The sequence below is a fragment of the Pholcus phalangioides genome, unplaced genomic scaffold, assembly GCF_987345545.1.
Source record: "Pholcus phalangioides strain wild (caught in Gottingen) unplaced genomic scaffold, Ppha-v1.0 ptg000027l_1, whole genome shotgun sequence".
Taxonomy (NCBI): Eukaryota; Metazoa; Arthropoda; class Arachnida; order Araneae; family Pholcidae; genus Pholcus; species Pholcus phalangioides.
The window spans coordinates 10,932,442-10,948,128 of NW_028301617.1; the positions used below are offsets into that span (position 1 = coordinate 10,932,442).

Genomic DNA, 15,687 nt, shown 5'->3' on the forward strand with positions numbered 1-15,687 from the left:
CCTTGCGGATCATGTACACGTTCTGTACACACACACACACACAAATACATTCTCGGAGAGGGGCCATGGTTTGCTGAACTCTGGACAAACTTACGGTACCCCCGTCTCTCTTCTCTACTGCTGCTGCCTCTGGAAAGTTCTCTCTCTGTGTGTGTCCCTTCCATAATGTTTAATTTGTTAAGAGAGAATTTTTCATCCGTGAAATTACCAAACCCAATTTCTCCATCAACAATTCGTGAGGAGGTTTTGGTGTACGGCCACTGCGGGAGAAACTTTCGAGGGTTAATTTAGATATGTTTTCCCGTAGAATTGTGTGTGTGTTTGCTTTTGAACGATGAGAGATTTTCCCGTGGCGCGTGTGTGTGTGCTTATTAGTGTTATAATTTATTTTTGTGTGTGTGTGTTTTCTCGTTTCGTATTATTTCCCGAGAGAGAGGGAGAGAGAAGAGAGTGAGGATTTATATGAATTATATGGGAGAAATGAGGTTTTTTTCCCCTCCTCTCAGTGTTTGGAGATGGATTGCTTTCCTTGGTGCGTTTTTTTTGTTCCCGGGGTGTTTGAAATGTGTCACTTGTGTAATGCTTATTGGTCTGAAGTGTCTTAGGGGTTGTCAGTGTTGATTAATATGAAGTTTTTTGAAATCTTGATATACTCATAGTTGAAGTTGAAATTCACGTGAATATATTATTTGAGTTGGGGAGGTGCTATTTTGATTTAGGAAGCGGGGGATTGGCGAGGATGTTGGCGAATCCTCGTGGCAACGTTTGCAGAACGTTTCACGCTTTGGGTTCCTGCATTTCAAATTGTTTGTTGGGATGTATTTGTTTCGGGGACGTTGCAAAAAAAAAAAAAAAAAAAAAAAAAAAAAATTGAAATTGGTTTAGCGCCGATGTAGAAAAATAAAAATTATGTATAAATTGTTTCGGTGGCTCCGTAAAAAATCAGCTTCGGTAACGGTTAAAAAATTTGGGATTGTCCCGGTACATTTAGGCGCAAATTCGAGCCAATCTCCCCGTTAAAAAGTATCGCCACAGAGGGCAACAGTCCTACAACGATAAATCATTCAATCATAACGCTTCACTCATAGTTAGAAAAACTGGTGGCAGATGGCAGCACTACACATAACAAGCATTACAGAGAAACAAAAAAAACTTCACGTCAGGTTTCACTACACGTACACGCACATTCCCGCATGTACCGATTCGTTGGGGGTGTGGTGTAGCAGTAGTAGGTAGGGCCTCCAAAAAATGGCTCGGGGATCCATGATGTTCTTAAGTCAGCCACCTCGTTGGGCAATTTGCCTGTTGTGGCGCTGTATTTGTATTTGCATTATGTTGCGGGTATTTTTCTAAAATAAGGGGGCGGGGGTAATTTTGTTTAACGGCGAAAAATAATTTTAAATTGGAGTTGAAACACCGCGAGAACCATATGAAACACCACGACATTCGTAGCCTGTATAAATGATACATAATGAAAACGATACGTAATGAATAAGTTCATGATACATGATCGAAAAAATACGTCAAAACTTTCAAACTTTGTGAAATATATGACACGAATTACTCATATTAAATATTTATTTGATACAAATATGTAAAAAGATATGAGATAACAAGAACCAACTTAATCATTGCGTTTTTTTTTCAACAATTTTTTCTTTTGTTTTCACATCTTAAACAGCCAGTTCAAAATCCAAATCACAGTGACCGCCTTCATCAGGGACAGTGAAAGTAGGGCCTTTCGCATGATAATCTTATTAGGGTGTCCAGATGGTCATCACCGAGCCGGTCGAGTCTTCTTTTATGATTATATACGATTTCATGTCGCAAAACCACATTCATATGCTGTTGAAAGAGGCGAAGCAACTGCGATCAAATTTCTATATTCTCGATACATAAAAGGCGTGTTATCGCCACCTTCTCTGCACTCACTGATATATTCGCAAAATTCTGTCATTTTTTCATTCCTTTGTATTTATGTAATATAGTTCTTTTACAAATAATCATTCTTCCCTAAGTGACGCTTCTCTCTCTCTAGGAAGTATATTTTCATCTTTGTACAAGGTATTTATTCTCATTTCCTTTACAATAGAGACACATTAAACTGTCCATTGCGTCATCAGGACTTGGGTTGTAATTCGTTTTTGAACGTTATACAGAGCATCACTTTTTTTAAATCATTGGTACTCGAAAGTTTTTGCACATGTTATGTCATAGGATTCAAAACTACGTCAAAGTCAATGAAAATGCTCATTGTACTTTCTTCAAACATGCTGTCCAAGTTTCCAATCAGATGGCTGAGAAAATTGTTCTTTGCTTTCATGGAATTTTGATCTAAATTGAATATTTTTAATTTTCATTTGTCTGTAATATTCATTTCCTTTTTCGAATTCTGAAGTCTTTCAAACATATTCCAGGGTTTTCATGAAATTTTTCTATTCGGAATTTCGTTAATTTCAACCTCCGAATAAGAGTTGAAAAAACCAAGGTTGCATGCTTGAAAAGCAACAGATAGTTCATCGACCAAGTTCAAAACATCTTTTAAGAGACAAACGCTTGCAACAAAGTTGAACTCGGACACTGCCTCTAAAAAAGGCTGGAAGATTTGGTGTCAGTCCTTTTTTTTTTTTTTGAAAAATAAAGGTATGTAACGAGCATTATATACAGGGATCAGATCTAAGTGACAATCAGCAGGGCCGTCTTAAGAGTATCATGGGCCACCGGGCCAATTGATTTTTCTCAGGCCCTACCAAACAAATTCTCGAAAATTTCAACCAGATCTCATTTTTGTGAGGCCCCTCTTCGCTTGAGGACCCTGGGCCGTGCCCGGGTGGGCCCATGCCTTGAGACGGCACTGACAATCAGATGGCCTGATAATCAAGCCTGTATAATCAAGTTGGAGCTTCTACACGGCTAACGTCCAAATTCTTGGTATTCACTTTATGTTTATTGTCTCGTGCATATATTTTCAAAAAAAAAAAATTCAACTTAAATTTTGAGGAGTATTTTCACCCCCTAAGAAAATTTCGAGTGATGAAAATGAATTTCACGGGGTGAAAATAGGCATCTCGATTCGGACGCTGCTTCGGTGATGTGTTAGAAAGTTGTAAATTGGTCCTTGATGTCTCGAGAAACCTAAAAATGTTTCTTTTACGTGCTCTTAAATTGAAAACGACTTCCTTAAAAACCAAGAAATCGTTTCGGTGACGTGTTGCAAAACGGGAAATTGCTTCCTTAAGCCGGGTTTTCCTAGGAGCAGGTTTCTACGGCGCGTGCAGCGTGCACACGCTGATTGGTCAAAATAACCAGAATTTCAGGTTTTTAACCAGTCAGCGTTTTCACGCTGCACACGGCGCGAAAACTCTACTCCTACGTAAACCTGGCATTAACGTTTGCTTCCTTAACGTGCTACAAAACGGGAAATTGCTTCCTTAACGAGTGAAAGATCCGAAATTTTTTCCATCGACGTGTTATATACACTACTCAAAACAATTAGGGGAGCACATGGTTTTAACAAAATTACGCAAAGATGTATACCGATAAGTAACATAAAATGAATCATCCATAATTTAAAGGAAGAAGAAAACTTCATATGCAAATCAAAGTTCATGACGTCAAAAACCAGAAAAAGGAGATAAGGGCAGAAATCGGGATGTTGCAGAAACGTCTGTTTTACTGCCGTAACTGTGAAATTCGATTGCGCAGTATTTTTTTTTTTGAGACAAGGTGACTTGAGGATGTCTCAACAACGTGATTTACCGGAATCCATGGCATGGCGTGTTATAGGCAGACTGGAACCCGGGCAAACACAACGTAGTGTCGCGGACGCTGTTGGAGTCGCCAGAAGTGTTGTTGCAAGGCTGTGGAATCGATTCCAAGAAACAGGAAATGTTAGACGTCGACCAGGGCAAGGTCGGCCACGCGCCACTACAGCAACCGATGACCGGTATGTACGGTTAACAGCCCGTCGAAACAGAACAGAGAATGCTGCGCAGCTGCAAAGACGGTTGCTCTTGGCAACAGGACGAAGGATGCCCATCCAAACAGTACGTAATCGGCTTGATGAGGGAGGGCTCTATGCACGTAGGCCAATGGTCTGCATTCCGTCGACCCCACGCCACCGTGCGGCCCGAAGAAGATGAGCTGCTGAACATCGAGATTGGGAGCAACATGATTGGAGTCAAGTGCTGTTTACAGACGAGTCCCGATTCAGTCTGGAGTGTGACACCCGACGTGTTCTGGTATGTAGGGACAGGGGCACTCGAAATAACCCCGCATTCATTCGTGAAAGATCACAATACAGACGAGCTGGTTGGATGGTATGGGGTGGAATCAGCATAGGCGGACGTACGGACCTGCATATCATTCGGAATGGCACTTTGACGGCCCGAAGGTATGCAGACGAGATACTGCGTCCTCATGTCATTCCTTACGCTGGAGCCATTGGAGATTCCTTTGTTTTCCAGGATGATAATGTCCGACCGCATAGAGCTCGTCTGGTGGAGAACATGCTTGAAGCTGAAACAATACAGCGTATGAAATGGCCAGCGTGCTCTCCTAACCTGAATCGACGACGCATTGCTGCGCGACCAAGGCCGCCTGTTACTGTCCGAGACTTGCAGATTGCACTTCTTGAGGAGTGGAACAGTATTCCCCAAAGTCTGATCGATAACCTCATCGCATCCATGGCAAACAGGTGTGCAGCAGTCTTAGCTGTTCGAGGAGACCACACGCCATATTAAAACTCATGCATCATGTCTAAACAGTACTTTTTTTTATCGTTTACATGTAACCAAATTTTTGCCCTAAATCATCTTTTCATGTTTTTTCCATATTTCCAAAGAATTAAAGCTTAATTCCAAATTTTTTTACGTCTTTTTTCTGTATTGCGCATTGATGCGCGTGTACTATCCATTGTATGCCAATACGTGGCTGTCTCGCACGGTTTTCTTCACTTTTTTGCTTGCTTCCCCTACTTGTTTTGAGCAGTGTATATATAAGAAAACACGTTATTGTCTTGACGTGTTAAAAATTATTCCATTGACTGACCATGATGATATCAGCCCATTATTTCACGAAAAACCCCAAATATTAATCTAATTTTACCACGCTTTTCGACGAACGGAAAAAAAAATATTGAATATAATTTCTGCATCTCGCTTCATATTAGATTATCCATTAATTATTCATTTCTCATCAAAAATGCACGACATATATTTCCTCCAACAGAAAAAAAAAATTATCTTTAACAACTGGAACGAATAATAATCCTCCTCCAATTCCGTTCCCTAAACCATAATCTATAATTTTTTCTGCTCAAAAAATATCGTGCGAATTACACGAAGACGTTAATGTTAGAGTGATCGTGGAAACGAAGTTAGAACCAAAAAAAAGCTTGTTAGAAGGTTTCGTAATATGAGCTTCCATACTAATCAATTATATCTAGAAAATATCCCGTGCAACTAATTCACCGAACATGTGTGTGTGTGTGTGTGTGTGTGTGTGTGTGTGTGTGGAAAGCACTCTATATTTTCCTTATTCCAACCACAAAAACCGCACTTCAAATTGTTTGTTGGGATGTGCTTGTTTCGGTGACGTTGAAAAACATAAGAAGAAAAGATTGTTTCGGTGACGCTGAAACGGATAAAAAATGATTGTTCCGGTGACGTTAAAAAATATTAGAAATTATTGTTTCGGTGACGTTGAAAAAGGTTAGAAATGATTGTTTCGGTGACGTTGAACAAGGTTAGAAATTAGTGTATTGGTGACCTCCTTGGTAGCCACCTCGTTGGGCATTTTGCCTGTTGCGGCGTTGTTTTTGTATTTGTATATGTATTTGGTGACATTGAAAAACATGAGAAATGATTGTTTCTGTAACGTTGACCAGAAATGATTGTTTCTGTAACGTTGACCAGAAATGATTGTTTCTGTAACGTTGACCAGAAATGATTGTTTCTGTAACGTTGACCAGAAATGATTGTTTCTGTAACGTTGACCAGAAATGATTGTTTCTGTAACGTTGACCAGAAATGATTGTTTCTGTAACGTTGACCAGAAATGATTGTTTCGGTGACGGTGAAAAATATTATAAATGATTGTTTAGGTGAGGTTGAAAAAGATTAGAAATGATTGTTTCGGTAACGTTGAAAAAGGTTAGAAATTAGTGTTTCAGTGACATTGAAAAACATGAGAAATTAGTGTTTCAGTGACATTGAAAAACATGAGAAATTATTGTTTCTGTAACGTTGACCAGAAATGATTGTTTCGGTGACGGTGAAAAATATTAGAAATGATTGTTTCGGTGACGGTGAAAAATATTAGAAATGATTGTGTCAGTGAGGTTGAAAAAGATTAGGAATGATTGTTTCGGTGACGTTGGAAACATTATAAATTATTGTTTCGGTGACGTTGGAAACATTATAAATTATTGTTTCGGTGACGTTGAAGAAGATTAGAAATGTATGTTTCTGTGACGTTGCAAAAAAAAAAAAAAAATTATTGTTTCGGTGACGCTGTAAAAGGTTAGAAATGATTGTTTCGGTGAATGTTGCAAAAAGATTCAAATTGTTTTAGTGCCGATGTAAAAAAAAGTATATACATTTACATTCAATCCTGCTTATAAGCGTTTACCCGCTTACATTTTTCCATGACGATTTTTCTAATAAAGACGTCATAAACGGAATCCATTGCATAAATTGTTCGGTGATGTAAAAAATTAGTTTCGGTGACGGTTAAAAAATTCGAAATTGCCCAGGTTATATATGTTGCAAAAAAAAAAAAGTTTACTTCGATGATGCGTTAGAAAATTGTAAAATATTTCCTTGGCTTCTTGCGGAAATCTAAAAATGTTTCTTTGACGTGTTATAAATTGAAAAATGTTTCCTTAAAATGAAAAATTGTTTCGGTGACTTGTTACAAAACAGGAAATTGCTTCCTTAACCAGTGAAAGATTCGAAATTAATTTATCAATGTTGTTAAAAAGCGCAAAATATTTCTTTCTTGACGCGTGAAAATTGCTAAAATGTCGCATCACGGGATCAATACAATACCATTATTATTATTACATAAAGAAAAAAACACCCCAAAATAATCTAATAATCGGCGAACGAGTTTCGAATATCATTTCTGTGTCTCGCCTCGTATCAGAACTATTCATTAATTATTCATTTCTCATCAAAAATTCTCACAACACATAATTCCTCCGACAGAAATTATTAAAAAAATAATTATCTTTAACAATTGGAACGAATAATAATCCTCCTCCACTTTTTTCTGGTCAGAAAATATCGTGTGAATCGGGCTTGTTTCGGTGACTTTGGAAAAGATTATAAATTATTGTTTTTCAGTGACGTTTTAAAAGGTTATAAATGATTGTTAATACAAGATTCATCGAAAGACTGGTTATTTGTGATGAAGATTACGAAGAAGAAAATTCATCACTACCCCCCACGGGGACTCGAACCCTGGTCTCTCGCTTGCCGGACGAGTGCTCTACCATCTAAGCTATGGAAGCAGGTAGAATATTTCAACCTTGGAGCGTATATATATGTTGAAAGGCAACGTACATGGACGGCGTCAACAATCAACTAATAGCTCGTGAATGACAAAGGCCAACCAGATGGCCATATGCATATAGAAACGTCCTCTCCACTTGTCAATACAAGATTCATCGAAAGACTGGTTATTTGTGGAGATGAAGATGTGGATTGTTGACGCCGTCCATGTACGGTGCCTTTCAACATATATATATACGCTCCAAGGTTGAAATACTCTACCTGCTTCCATAGCTTAGATGGTAGAGCACTCGTCCGGCAAGCGAGAGACCGGGATTCGAGTCCAATTATAAACTGTTTTGAGAGAACGTTGCATAAACATTGAAATTGCATTCGAGTCCCGATGTAAAAAGAAACATACATAAATTGTTTCGGTGAGGGTTAAAAAATTTGAAATTGTCCCGGTTATGTCGCAAAAAAATGCCTACTTCGGTGAGTTGCTAGAAAATTGTAAATTGGTCCGTGACGTCTTGCGGAAGCTAGAAATGTTTCTTTTACGTGTTATAAATTGAAAAAAATATTTCCTCAAGAACACAAGAAATTGTTTCGGTGACGTGTTGCAAAACGGAAAATTGCTTCCTTAACGTGCTGCGAAACGGGAAATAGTTTCCTTAACGAGTGAAAGTTTCGAAATTGTTTCATTGACGTGCCAGATATTATTCCACGACGCACCACGTTATGGTGCTTCATTATTATTAATCAGCCCATTATTTCGCAAATGCCAAAAAACACCACCCCCAGATATCAATCTAATTTCACCACGCTTTCCGACCAACTCTAAAAATATTGAATATCATTTCTGCATCTCACCTCGCATTAGATTATCCATTAATTATTCATTTCTCATCGAAAATTCACAACACATATTTCCCCCAACAGAATAAAAAAAAAATAATAATAATTATCTTTAACACAACTGGAACCAATAATAAATCCTCCTCCATATTCAATTCCGTTCCCGTACATGAACCATAATCTATACCTTATTTTGTTCGAAAAATATCGTGTGAATTACATGAAGACGTTAATGTTAGTGATCATGGAAACGAGGTTAGAACAAAAAAAAAAAAAAAGAGGAAAATCTCGTAATATGAGCTTCCATACTAATCAATTATATCCAGAAAATATCGCATGCAACTAATCCACTGAACATGGAAAGCATGCTCTCTTTTTCCTCATGCCAGCCACCCCAAAAAAAAAAGAAGAGAAAAGCCTTAAAAACGCCCAGAGACAGATGTTACTCTGGTTGTGAACCCCACCCCTTGAATTGACCGCGCCCATGGAAAATTCCCTTACCGCGAACACACACACACACATAATTCGCGACTCTCCGCAAACCGCTCAATAAAACATGAACCTTCGCGTATGAATTTTCTATGCGTACGTATATATCACACCACGTGTCAGACGTAGAAAAAGGAACACTCCTTGTCGTGTTTCTACTAATAATTAATGCGCCTTTAATCGGTGTGTTCGCTCTCTTTTCTTGCGCCATGTCATTCTCTTCAACAACACTGAACACATGAGAAAACAAAAGGAAAAAAAACAAGATGGCTGCCTCCGTGATTGAAATGGCCGACGTGGTGTCGGAGGTAGAAATATGAAAAAAAGGAAAAGCTTTTGCCTCGCTACGTAATTAACTTTCGCCTAATTATCAATGATTAAAGTAATTTCCAGTAATTATTCATAAACGTTTTTAAAAGCGGGGGGCGATTGTGTGATCGTTTGGGCGTGCGATGTCTGTCTGTCTGGGGGGGGGGGGAGGCTCTGCGGATTTGCCCTTATTAAAAATGGAAGCATGATTCTTTATAAATGACGTGTGTGCTTGGAATGTTTCTCGCTTAGCATTTTCGTGTTTAGGTTGCGATGAATTTCGCAGATATTAAAGGCAATTTATGCATTTCCGAATTTGAAAATTAGAATGATTTTTGGGAAAAGGTATATGAAGCTCAGTCAAAAACAAACTCGGTTATAGTGACGTACTTTTGTCGTTATAAACGAAGTTGGCTTTTCCAAGACCCGGCATGAAAAAAACATAATCGGATGCAATCATATACGAAATACATAATACAAGATTCCTCGAAAGACTGCGTGGTTATGTATTAGGACTTCTCTTCAGTGACGTCTTGTCAAACGTTCGACTTATTCATGGCGATCGCGTGATCGGATCCTGTGCTGCTTGAAAGAGCTTTTTAAATGCCAATTTGAGTTGTACCAGCCACTGAAGAGCCAAAATATTTTTAAGGCATTATCCGAGGCAAAAATTCAATCTACCATTAGTAGACAATATATGGATGTCTGTCTAGAAGTATTTCACAGATATTTTTCCATCCTATTTTCCAATAATATCTGATGGGAGAGATCTTTCGAAGATTCCATCAGCCAATACGTTTTTTCCGCGAAACAGTAACTTCATATTGTACGATGTAGGAATAAATCCCCTCAAATATTCAGAAATGGATATCTCAAGCCCACATCAAAGATTGAAATGTCCAACATTAACACAAAATACGTAGTAAGGTTGAAATTCAAACCTGAACTGAGCCTCTATATCGTTTGGAAATATCATCTTCACTGCTTGGATTTTTGTGTCTTTATATAATGGGAAAAAGTCTCGAGACAACAAACATTTCAGTCGGGGAAAACTCCGGCTCTACCGAATTTCCCCGGAGACTAGACAGGACTTTGAGGATTTCTCCTTATCAGCTTTTCTGATCTCTTTTGTCTAACACTTTTGCGCGAGCTTCCCAGTGCTTTTTCACCTTGGCTTTATATGTGTAGGTAAAAAAGCATACTTTCCATAGGAACGGAATGAGATGGAAAATACACTCTAGAAACCAGGGATTTAACGCATCTTTATGATGTGATTCTCAGAGAAACAGGGACCGTATTCATCAGTTTGATTCCAACAAGTCTTTGGCTGTATTTTCACGAAGAATTGGGTCTGCACGTATTGAAATAACATACTGTATTTTTCGTTCATTTGACTCAATGGTAAGACGATGGCCCCCACTGGGTCTTGGGATGATTTTCATCATTTTTTTTTTGTTTTTTCACGCTATAAATTCATCATAAACTGGCCTCATGAAAGTCTGGGTGGTGGGCTCGTAAAAGATCCCAGCCTAGGGGCCCTGCTTCAGGATGTGGGAGCCATGGGTAAGACCGTAACCTATATTTGCTGCACGATAAGGAGGGTGGACTACGGAAGAAGCAGGATGAATTTCAGCCTTCCAGACCAGTAAAGCTGATACCAGGGAGAGTCTACAACTTGCGGCTACATGGGGGGGGGGGGGGGGTACTGGAAATTCACGGAACTGATACGTCGTTGAACGGCGAACTTTATTGGAGAGACTATAAACACTTAACATGTATAAACGTGGTGAATATCAATGCCACCCATAATCCAGCTAGGCTTCGGGAATGGTGAAAATCTCCTAATTGCCCAGGAGAATTAAGATGTAGGATACTTACGGCACAGGGATGTGTGCCTAAAATGAGCTAAAAACACCTGGGTGTCCGAACATTGGCTGACATGGACACTTGGACCAGGAATCCATGTGACGCAAACAAGACATCGATTTGTCGTTGTACGACTATAACTTGTGACATCCGACGAACGCTGACGGACCGCCACCAACGGAACTTTGATTACCGAGTCCAGACGTGCCAAGGACGCTATAATATCAATTGAGATTTCGGTTCTTAGAGATCATGATTCATCATAATTATTCCGTTGACTTATACTCCTGTAATTGGACTTGTTCCGGATGCACCCATCTTTCGGGAACGCCTCGATATCTCCTTGAGATGGGAAGCGGGGTGTGTCCGGTCCTTCAATGTTCAACGACTCAACGGTAGCTTGAGGAACTATGAAATGTTTGAAAATTTTCGAAATATTTTGATATTCATAAACGGTTAAAGAATTTATTCGGTGTGAATAATCCGATTTTTCGCCCCCCCCCACCCCAAGGACTTAAAATTGAATTTTTAGGAAGGGCCAAGGCTGCAGCTGGTGTCTTTGAATCTTTGAAAGTGGTTTACACAGGGTTCGTTTATCAGACTCCAGTTTGATGTTAATGCCTCGATTGGCTAAGTATCGATGAAGACGTCTGTTGATTGCATATTAATGATGATTTTGGTGGAGAATTAATGGGTGCTTGTTCTTCATGATCATTGAAAAATATATAGATTTAATGAGCATTGATGAAGGTGTGGATGAGATGCGCATAAATGGAGATGGAGGTTAAATAAGCATTGTGTGTGTGTGTGTGCGCATGTGTGTGATAAATAGGTAATATTGAATATATTATATTGAATTATATATATTATATTGAATAAATAGGTAATTGGATAAGCGTTGATAGAGATGAGGATTGAATGGGGATTTGATGAATGAACATTGGTGGAGATAGGGATTGAATGAGCATTGATGGGGGGGGGGATTGGATGAGCATTCGTGAAGATGAGGATTGAATGAGCATTCGTGAAGATGAGGATTGAATGAGCATTCGTGAAGATGAGGATTGAATGAGCATTCGTGAAGATGAGGATTGAATGAGCATTCGTGAAGATGAGGATTGAATGCGAATATCGATGACTGTGTGGATGAAATGAGCATAAATGAAGATGTGGATGAATAAATGGTCAGGTGGATTGGATGAGATGAATCAATGGATAGGGGGATTGAATGAGTGAATGAAGAGGGGGATTGAATGAGTGAATGAAGAGGTGGATTGGATGGATGGGGGGATTAAATGAGCAATTGAAATGTGGATTGGATGAGTAAACGAAGATGTGAACTGGAATGATCGTCGAGAAAGTTGGAGATTGAATGGGCATAAATGAGGATGTTGATTGAATGAAAATTAATGATGAACATAAATGAGCATAATGACGACATTTGGTGAATTAGCGTGAATAAATTATATAGGTTGAATAAGCATGGATGGATAATTGAATGAGCATGGATGGATAATTGAATGAGCATGGATGGATAATTGAATGAGCATGGATGGATAATTGAATGAGCATGGATGGATAATTGAATGAGCATGGATGGATAATTGAATGAGCATGGATGGATAATTGAATGAGCATGGATGAAAATAAATTAATGATCATGGATGAAGATGATTGAACGAACAGGGATGAAATGTGGATTGAAAGAGCATAGATTAAGATGTAGATTGAGCATAGATTAAGATGTGGATTGAATCAGCGTTGATAAAAAATGTGGATTAAATGGGCATTGATATAAAATGTGGATTAGAAATGAGCATTGAGATAAAAGAAATGGATTGACCGAGCGTAGATGAAGATTTTTGGATTGAATGATCGTAGATGAAGATTTTTGGATTGAATGATCATAGATGACGAGGTCAGTCCTTCAAAGACAATTCGAAAGCTCACGTGGCCCACAAGGAGTAAAAAAAAAAAAAAAATCAGTTAAAAACCGAGCATTGCCCGAAACGGGCACCTAAAACGACCGTCCAACGCATCAATGCAAATACGTATATCCGTTAGGTGGATGATCCTAATCGAATCTCTCCAGAGATTCAGCATTCAGGCGGTGTTCAACCTGAAACACATACACACACACACAAAATCAATGTCATTCCATCTTGGATTCCCATCCACACCAGGGATTCGATCCCCCCCCTAGAAACCACACAACAGCATACACATATCTATAACTCAATTTTTCCGGGTTCTACCTTCAGGTAGAGGCATTTTGGCAATACATGTACTTCGGAAATCGAATTTTATACATTTATTTTTCCGGAGTACGAGTGGCTCGACCATAAAAGGCACGACGATGGCAAAAATATATACTCAATAATTCAGGAATGGCTGTAAAAATTTTTTCTTTCATTCCATTGAATCTCTCTCTACTCGAAGGCTTTTTGAGTTCATTATAAAAAACCGTGGTGTGGGTCTTGGGATGCGTGGGTACATACACCATTCTCGGTGGGTTCGATATCCTGGGTATGGAAGTGGGTACGTGTGGCCAACGTTTCCCTCTGAGGTCCAGCTCCGTGTCCTCAAAAATACGTGTATATATATATATATATATATATATAAAAGGAGGAGGTTCTCCTCACGTGTGTTTTAACGCTTGGTCCGTGACTATGATTTCCTTTGCTGCTGCTGCTGCTGGACCAGTAGTCCGTGATTGATTTCGGACGTGTCTCGTCCAAGTTTCCTGGAATCACGTCCGCGTTTTTTCTTTTTTTTCTGCGTAGGCGTGTGAAGTAGTACGTGACTAGTATTGTGCCGGTCACGTCAGAACGTATTCTGTATATGTGTGTGTGTACTCTTTTTTTTCCTGCTGCCGCTGTTGGAGAGTGAGGAGAGTGTGATTGGATGATTGGATATTTCACTTTGATCAGTTTCCAAGTATGGACGAAGAGAGAGAGAGAGAGAGAGAGAGACGAATTGAAACCCATTTGGTAGATGAACGATTGAGACGGATGGTATTATCTGAATGAATGCCGGGCAGTGTCTTTTGGAATTTTCAAAACTAATTTCTTAGGTCCAAGATGACGTACGTCTATGGTGATTATGTATTTTTAATAAGAAAAGTATTATATCTCGACTGATATTTGTTCTGATGTACGAAGGAAGGCTCATAACTCCAAACGTTGATTTCGACTGGTATCATCATCCCTGCCCCCCGCCCGTGGTCATTTTGACCATTGTTTTGTTGTTTGTTGGCAACAGATACCATGTCTCAAAACTCGTCTTTATTTGATTAACTCACGCTTTTGAGGTGGAATTGGACAGACCCTGCGCAATTTCCTCAGAATGAAGGGGTTCAAATTTGGTTTTTTTCTTCCTTCCCCGGGGGTTACGTATTTTAATACGACTATGCCAACTTCTAACCGTACGTGCACCTCATGTACGTTCTTTTGCTGCAGAAATAAACTACAATCTAGGCTGAAGGGAGGGGGAGAGGGGCTAATCCCTACACCCCACTCTTTGCGTACGCCGATGGATCTGTGTGAAATTGGAGATATCTAATGAGGTGGCAGAACAGTCATCACGCATCGATGCGGACAAATGAGAATATGGATTGATTGAATGAGAATTTATGTCGACAAACATCAGGTTTGAATATGAAATTGACAGCGATAGAATATGCATGGGTATTGATGCAAATGTAACTGGAGTGAGGATTGATAGAGCCAAGATTTGCGTCAGCATTTATGCAGATGGGGTTTGAACGAGAATGGATAATAATGCGTAAGGTTTGCGTAAGCATTGATGCAGATTTGTATTGAACGAGCATTGATGATGATCATCAAATGATGAATGAGAATTTAGATGTAGATGGGGATTGAATGATCATTTATGGCGATCTAGATGGGGATTGAATGAGCATTGATGGAAATGTAGATCGAATGAGCACTGATGGGGATGCATATTGAATGAACTTTGATGCAGATAGAGATTGAATGAACACATGTAAAGGTGTGGATTGAATGAACATTGCTAAAGGTGTGGATTGAATGAACATTGGTAAAGGTGTGGATTGAATGAACATTGGTAAAGGTGTGGATTGAATGAACATTGGTAAAGGTGTGGATTGAATGAACATTGGTAAAGGTGTGGATAGATGTACTAGATTGAATGAGCACTGATATATACGGATGTGACTTGAATAGCATTGATAAATTTAAGGTTTGAATAAGCAATTGATGAATAGGTTTGAATGAGCTTTGATAGAGCTAGAGTTGGCACGATCATTAATGCAGATGCTGGGATTGAATGAAAATTTATGAGAAAGTGGATGGAATGAGGAATGAACATCGGGGAAGCTAGGAATTAGCTCTGATCAATGACTGGATGGATTGAGCTTTGATAAATATGTGGATGGATTGAGCTTTTTGATAAATATGTGGATGGATTGAGCTTTTTGATAAATATGTGGATGGAATGAGCTTTGATGAATTTTTGAATGGAATGAGCTTTGAAGCATTTTTGAATGGAATGAGCTTTGAAGCATTTTTGAATGGAATGAGCTTTGAAGCATTTTGTAATGGAATGAGCTTTGATGCATTTTTGAATGGAATGAGCTTTGATGCATTTTTGAATGGAATGAGCTTTGATGCATTTTTGAATGGAATGAGCTTTG

At 39.0% G+C, this 15,687-nt stretch overlaps 1 protein-coding gene across 1 annotated transcript in view; it reads left to right on the forward strand.

The window, feature by feature from the left end:
* LOC149068400 (uncharacterized) overlaps positions 1-15,687 on the forward strand; it is a 178,774-nt gene that overhangs the window by 80,078 nt on the left and 83,009 nt on the right. The window lies entirely within an intron of this gene.